Genomic DNA, 8,236 nt, shown 5'->3' on the forward strand with positions numbered 1-8,236 from the left:
TTCGGGTTCAAGTCTCTGGCTCCCCACCTGCAGGGAGTCGCTTCACAAGAGGTGAAGCAGGTCTTCAGGTGTCTATCTTTCTCTCCCCCTCTCTGTTTCCCCTACTCTTTCCATTTTTTTCTGTCCTATCCAACAATGACAACATCAATAACAACAACAATGAAGGAACAACAAAAGAGAAAATAAATAGGTTTTTTAAAAAATTAAAAATATATATTTGTCTCAAAAATTGTCTATTTTTTAATACATTGACTAGAAAGACTTGTTACAGAGAGACACACAGTTTATTGGTCTAAATATACAATTGTAAACAGGTATACTTAAAGATGAAGTTAATTTTCTCAAAATAGTATATTTATAACCAGACTTCATAAAACAGTAACTCATTAACCCTTAAGGATGTAAAAGAAAGAGAGAAAAGAGAAAGAAAGAAAGGAAGAAAGAGAGGAAGAGAAAAAAAGAAAGGAAGAAAGAAAGAAAAGAGTGAAAGAAACCCTAGCGGTTGAATTTTATTCATCTGCATGTTTCAATCTACTTTTACCAACATCATTTGTTGAAGACACCCCCGTTTTCCAAGTAGTATTTTGGACATATTTGTCAAGATGGGAAGATGCTGGGATTTGTTCCTGGGCCCTCAGTTCTATTTCATTGATGACTGTGCATATTTTTGCTCCAATACTAGGCAGTTTTTATTACAATATACCTATAATATAAATTGAAGTCAGCAATATACTAGCGTGTCAATAACTAACTTAAACCACTAACCCACAATAAAGTCATATAAAAAATAACGGGGGTCGGGCGGTGGCACAGTGGGTTAAGCGCACGTGGCGCAAAGCGCAGGGACCAGCGTAAGGATCCCCCACCTGCAGGGGAGTCGCTTCACTGGCGGCGAAGCAGGTCTGCAGGTGTCTGTCTTTCTCTCCCGCTCTCTCTTCCATTTCCCCTCCTCTCTCCATTTCTCTCTGTCCTATCCAACAATAAAAACAACGTCAACAATGGCAATAATAACCGCACCGAGGTTGCAACAACTAGGGCAACAAAACGGGGGGAAAAATGGCCTCCAGGAGCGGTGGATTCATGGTGCAGGCACCGAGCCCAGCAATAACCCGGGAGGAAAAAAAAATAAATAAAATAAAAAATAAAAAAAAATAACATGGAAGAAATATTCATTGTATATGTTATGAAAACTTGTATTACAATTGTACTGCTACATTTTAATTCCTATCACAATCTGTAATGGTGGAGAAGCTGAAATAATTACAAATAAATTCAGTATCCAGCAAATTATATGTATTTTGAATCTGAGTTGTAAGTGAAAGTTTTAAGTGCAGGTCTATTAGTGAAAATGGCAAAATCTTTATAATGGTCCATTTTCTATTTGTATTTTATACTTAGTTTAGCCAAAAAATGTTGAGTGAAATAATAATATTTCCCCCTTTATTATTTTTATATTGTGCCACAGTGAAATAATCTTTAGTGATAAAATAATCCTATCATTAGAATTTTGACTCTACTGGTTCATTATTTCTATTCTTTGAGTGAATCCACAATATTAAATTATCTTAATATAGTGAAATACTCACATAATCTGCTCATGATCTTAGCAGGAGAATAGTGTCACTCTCCCCTTTTCTGGCAGAAGACAAATTGTGCTGTAACTGCAAAAGCCTCATTTTGTTTCCCTTGTCATACTGGAGCTAGGAAGATGTCATTCAAAAGAGTTAAGTATTCAGACGATGTGCAAAATCACACATTTGGAACATTAGGTTACTTCATTAAACTACCTAATCTACTTGCCTTGCCATCAATTGGTTTTATCTAAAATTTCCAGATTTTAACTTTATGAAAGTGCCTTCATTAACTACTACTCATTCTCAAACTTTGTCCAATGGAGGTAGAAACAGTATTATAATTTGCAGATTAGTCTTTAAATTTTCAAATAAATGCTTACAAAATACTTTCTACTTTATAATCTCAAACTGTTACTATGGGGAGGAAGAGGATTTGTATTTTCTCTTTAACACATTTAATTAAAACATATAGTTTATTATAGGAAATGTGAAAAGTTTGTAGTTAAATAGTCTAGTATCTCAAAAATAGGTCATGCAAATCAACAGTGAATTTGATTATATTAATAGCATAGAAATCGTTATTAATTTTACCATTTTAAGCATATTACTAACATTTACATGACTTATAATTAAATTAACTACGACTATAAAAATGTTATTCAAGGTATAGTGCCTGAAATTATATTGGCATTCTAACTTGTTTGTCACAGGACAAATCATTACTGACCATAAAAATGAACCTAACTGATAAGCTGTTATTCACATTTGATGAATTGAAGTACAAAGATGTATAAATATATCATGGTAATAATTATAAGTGCTAGAAACATTAAAGTTATAAAACCATTAATTATTTGTCAAATTAAATGTAACAGACATCTACTAGATATAAAATGCTACTACTAAATTTAGGAATAAATAATATCAATGAAAGTTATTAGATGAGACTTCATGATTTCAAATAATTAGTATAAATGAAAGTGGATGGGAGGCTATAATAATCAAGCTGGATTAATCAACAGAGTGTCAAACATGGAACCTTGGGGAAAGACAACATAAAGGTTCAGAATAGGGGGAAATAAGTGGAGACCAAAGAACATCACAGAGTCAAGAGAATTTGAAAATCAAATTCCCCTTTTTTGAGAATGGAAGAATAAATTGTCCTATTTACTATCTGGTGTCCAGATAAGTAATGAATGCGTACTGTCAACTTAGATAATTAAAAATGAAATTATTTCCAACTGAAAAGAAAGTAGGTTCCTGGCAAAAAGGTTGGTTCTGGTTACCTTTATAAGATTCTATCTAGAGATGATTTCCAATTCAAGGAACAAAAGTGAATTTCTGATTGCCCTGAAATCGGTTCTCTAATTATAGGCTGCAGAACATCTGAACACAGTAGAACCTTCCATACTTAGCTTAGCTTAAATAAAGTTGAGTACAGGCAAGCACGTTGCTATTGTCAAAATGATGCCCAATGAATCTTTAGACTGAGCATACTTTGTTTCAGTAAGTTGTATTGGTGTTAAATAGCTATAATTATAAAGTTTCTATCTCTGGAGTTTAGGCACTTGACAAACTTGAAATAATTCTGAAGTTTATATATTACCAATCTTTTCCATCCCATGAGAACTAGCCTCATTATTCTCCTATGGAATTCGGGAAATATAAATACCACATTTTCTCTTACTTGTGCATTTCTCATCTCCATTACAAAGTGATAAACTGTTCTCATAGAAAAGCAGGGGAAGTGACTGATTACTTTGGGAAAACTCATCTTATTTCATCTGTTTAAACTATTACCGATTGTAGTTAGATTTATCTTTATTGGGGAAACATTGATACTTTTATTAGGTCAAACAATTCTGGAAGTTATTCCCACCCCAAATACAGGATCAAACTATCTTATTCACCTACTCATCAAATAGGAGATATATAGGGAATGAAATGACAGGAGCTACAATGCTGTCATGGGTCACAACCAGGTATAGAAGGATCTCTAAGAAAAAAAAATATTTCATCTCAGAAAATCTCTAGCTTAACATCCAGACACAAAAGCTGTAGGTTAAGGGGTTGAGTGTAACTGTGAAGGCTGTTATTCTAGGTAACTCATAATAGGCTTTGAGAAACTTGCTAGTGCTTTAGATCTTTGCTTGATATAATGCACAGTTAAATTAAAATGTAAAGTATTTGTTACTCTACTAAATCCAATAAAAACAATCTGGCTTGAGTACATCACCACCCAAAATTAACCCATTCACTTGCTGATATCTAAACTTTGAGTTAAAATTATTTTTCACTTTTTTTAAATTACCACCGGTGTTATCACTAGGATTGGTGCTGGTGTAATGAGTTAATTATTCCTGGCTATATATATATTTTCTCCTTCCTTTCTCTTATTTTGATAGGGCACAGTAATTGAGAAGAGAGAAGAAGACAGAGTAAGAAAGTGCTTCACCACTTGTGAAGCTTCCCCCAAGGGTAGGGACTGGGAGCTTGAACCAGGTCCTCACAGATGATAATATGTGCACTCAACTGGCTGTGCTTCTGCACCATAGAACTTAGTGTTTGCACATTCATAATTGTAATCATCTACAAGAGAAAAACCAGAATACTACTGAAATGTAAAATTCTAATTTTTTATGATATGTGCTATTGGTAAGCATACTTTTCGGTTCAATTGTGTCTTTAGAATTCTGTGTATGTGTTTGCACATGTTTAGAATCATGTTAGATATTAAGCAGATAGATTTATCTTGAAACTATGGGCTACATGCACTAGAAAAGTATCAACAAGTGACCAGAACGTGAGTATTTTGGTAAGGTGGAAGAGATGAATGTTAATAAGTTCCTGAAAGAAGCTAATCAAAACAGAATGTGTAAGAAGTATTTTGAGAATACATTGTATACTTCTCTAGTTTGGGACATCAAATAATACTTCAGTGAATGAATCATGCTTGTACTGTGGTATAATGAATCAAACAACATTATTACCTACAAGAACAAGGGAGGAATGTAGATAGAATCTGAGTTAGGAAATTTATGTGGTCAGTTTCAAAAGTGGAGTGCTGAATGGGCTATGTAGGTGCATGAGAGAAGAATGCATCATGAAAGACCCGAAGTTTTATTGACTATGTTAATAGAAAGATGGTGATGCTATCTGTTTTAACAAGTTATCCCAGAAGAAGAAACATATCAGTGTTGAAGGCCAAGAATTTAGTTCTTAGTGCTTTGATGGGTGTTTTCATCAGTGACACATCAAAGTGTAATTGGATATATGAGCCTGAAGTTCTGAAGAAATAAATGGCTTGTCTATGTAAGCCCATGAGTCACCTCCAAGGAAGTGGAAACTGAGGTTTCTGACATAAGTGGGGTCACCTACAAAAGGAGTACCATGTGATACAAGAAAAATCTGATCTGTGTTTGACATACTGAAATATTGAGTAGCTGAATAGAAGAAAGAACATGCAAATAAGACATATACTACACAGTCAGAGGAAGCCATCTCTCAGTGACATTGAGGTATGAGGGTTTCAAGAAACTGATTGGCATGAGTAGTGTCAAATGTCTCCTGCATGGCTGAGTGACAACAAAAGGACTGAAAAAAATTAGGGAGACAGCTCAACCTGTTAGAATAGCATTTTTTTTTATGACTGAGATACCAAAATCTCATATTTACCAGGTCTAACTTAAGCTAGACCTCAGGAGAACTCTGATTCTCTCTCTCCCTATCTTTCTCTCTATATATATTTCTCTTTCCTTCTTTCTTTCTCTCTCTCTGTCTCTCTCTCTGTGTCTCTCTCTCTCTCTCCTCCTCCTTTCTAAAATTAAATAATAAATCTTTTTAACGATAACCAAGCATATATATTGGATAAAACAATATGAAAGTTATAGGTGTGCTGACTGAACAGGTTGATAGTATAATAAAATGTAGCCATGAAAATGGTTTTTCCAGATTAATTAATTAATTAATTTATTTATTTATTTTTCATCACCAGGGTCTCACCACTTTGCACAGATTTTATAAGATAGAAAAAGAAAGAGGAAGGGGGGCAGAGATAGAGAGACGGAAAGAAACCACAAAACCAAAGCTTCCTCCAATGTGATGGAAGCTAAACTCAAACCTGAGTTAAATATATGACAGAGCAGTGCACTATCAAAGTGAACTATTTTGTTAGCCTTAACGAAGTTATTTTCATAACAGTTCACTGCTCAGCTTTGGTTTATGGTAGTACTGAGGATTGGCCCATGTCTACATTTGCAGGAGCATATTTCTGTCAGTTGCATTCACTAACGCTGCGTTCACACTGAAGCCATAAATGCTAGATATCATTCATGGTCAATAATTGAATATATCATGATAATAAGTAAAGTCTGTATATATGAAATGTGAGATTATTTCTGTATGAAACTCTCACTCAAAGTCTGAACATTGGTCTTATCTCATCTTTTCTGGAACCAGTGTGCAATCTATTCCTTTTTTATATATTTCCATAGGTGAGAATCTTACATCACACTATGAAGACTAATGAAAGAATAATAAAGGAATGATAGAAGAAAACTGTTGGTAGGATGATACTAGCTCTCTTTCCTACTGGGAGCTGAACTGGGCATAAAACTGAGCAGTAAGGAGAGTACAGAACATGATGTAGATTTAATTGGTGAAGATCTTATCATTGTTACTACAAGGGCTGCATTACTCTAGGGCAAAGTTTTCAGATATAAAGAGATTCAGAGGTGATTTGGGGGTGAGGGTGGGGAAGAAATAGAATGCAGTAGCACAGAATTTCTCCAACGTTGTAGGGTCTGGATTTGAACCTGCACATAGCAAAGCAGACACTCTGTTAAAGTAAATTGTCTTGCCATTTCAAGTTGGGAAAGTTTTTGTGTTCTAGGAAGTCATCTTTGTGATATGAAAATTCTTCTTGGTGAAATGATTCATGTGTTGAAAGACAAGTGGGTAATAGTGTCTACAAAGATAGTAATTATGAATTCTTGCTAAGTTTTTTTCATTACTGTTAATGTTAAGAATCTATACTGATATGGAAAAATGATGATTTCTGAAAGACAAATATAATATCCAGAAAAACTGGAAGAAGAAATTTGTATTTTTTTTCTCAATCCTCCGCACCATGAAAACCATGGTAATTTGTTACTGATAACACTTATGGAGGTGAGGGGAAGTAAGACCAAGAACATGCGTAAGAACATTAAAAAGCCAGTAGTTGGTTACATAAAAAATCATTGATCTAATTTAAATACTTTACTTCAATTAGAACTGCCTTTATCATTCTCTACCTTGTAGGGCATATGCTCCCTTTGGTCCTGTTAGAGACATGTAGCATGAGGAGAATGATGTAATAGTGTACACCTTGAAATTAAAAATAAGTCCCAGGCATCTTTAAATAAAATGGTATTACTTATCTAAGGAAAAAGGTGAATGAAACTATCACTGTATGCAATGATAGAAAAAAAAAGAGCAGATCTGGTGTAAATATTATATAGAAGTAGAAATTTAATTTTAAATTGCAACTCTGTGTTCAGATAAATCATAAGTATATCCTTTACAAAAACAAAATGAAATCAAGTGGAACAGAACCTTCAGACAACTTAGGAACATTTGTATGACTCAAGAAAATTAGAGCTAACAAAATAATTTTCATGTAAGGTACTTTCAAATTCATAGTGATGCATTTATGTAAAATCCCAAATATCATCTGCTATATTATTACCTTTAGGTTCCTGATTGCTACAAAATTTGTTTTGCTTTACATTTAATGCTTTTTAGCCATCAAGTTGCAGACACTACCATGATGCCAACCTGACTTCTCTGGGCAGATGACTTCACCAATGTGTCCTGGAACCCCACCTCCCCAGACTCTGATCCCACTAGGGAAAGATATAATTACAGAAATCACACCTTCTGCCCACATAATGATCCTGGGTCCATACTCCAAGAGAGATAAAAGATAGGAAAGCTTCCAGTAGAGGGGATGAGATATGGAATTCTGGTGGGAATTGTATGGATTTGTACCCCCTTTTGTCCCCCCCCAATCTTGTCAGTTATTATGAAATAAATAAAAAAACTTGCCTACATTATATTTTGACATATATTATGTTTTGCCTAAGTGTCATACAGTCTTTTAAAATTAAACTTTATTTATTTTAATTGTGACACACAGGGAAAGAAAGATCACAGAAAGACTTTTATTTATATTATTAGAAACACACACACACAGAGACATCAGAACTCTACTCTGTAGTATGGGAAATGGAGCCTGTGGCCCTAGATCTGCAAGCCCCATTGTCTACCTACTTAGGTACTCCCTTCTTCATGGTGCCATACATACTTAAGCTTTGATATTGACTTTACAAAGTAGTAATCGTACAATTACAAAGGACAGAGCTTCATTATTCAAAGGGAAATAGCTGGAATATAAATATGCAAAGCTACTTTTCTGAGGAGAAATAAGCCTGTAATAGGAAAAGTAAATTAGGTGAATATTGGCTAAAACAAATAGTCTAGATGAACAGGATTTAACAGTGTAAAGAAGTCAAACTGTGTCAAAACTTCAGTCAGAGTGTATATTATAGATGGTAGTAGTTTCTGATAAAATGATAGGCAAGGGTTGGGGAGATAACTCACTGCCGGGATAGCCTGAGGGT

The 8,236-nt window shown here is 34.3% G+C and overlaps 1 long non-coding RNA gene across 1 annotated transcript; it reads left to right on the forward strand.

Annotated features, from left to right (window-relative positions):
• Positions 1–4,975: 4,975 nt before the first annotated feature.
• Positions 4,976–7,610, forward strand: LOC132537720 (uncharacterized). The gene is made up of 3 exons (XR_009549177.1): positions 4,976–5,092; positions 6,068–6,137; positions 7,359–7,610. It is a non-coding gene; the product is annotated as an uncharacterized LOC132537720 (long non-coding RNA).
• The last annotated feature ends 626 nt before the right edge of the window (positions 7,611–8,236 follow it).

The sequence above is a fragment of the Erinaceus europaeus genome, chromosome 3 (genome assembly GCF_950295315.1).
Source record: "Erinaceus europaeus chromosome 3, mEriEur2.1, whole genome shotgun sequence".
NCBI lineage: Eukaryota > Metazoa > Chordata > Mammalia > Eulipotyphla > Erinaceidae > Erinaceus > Erinaceus europaeus.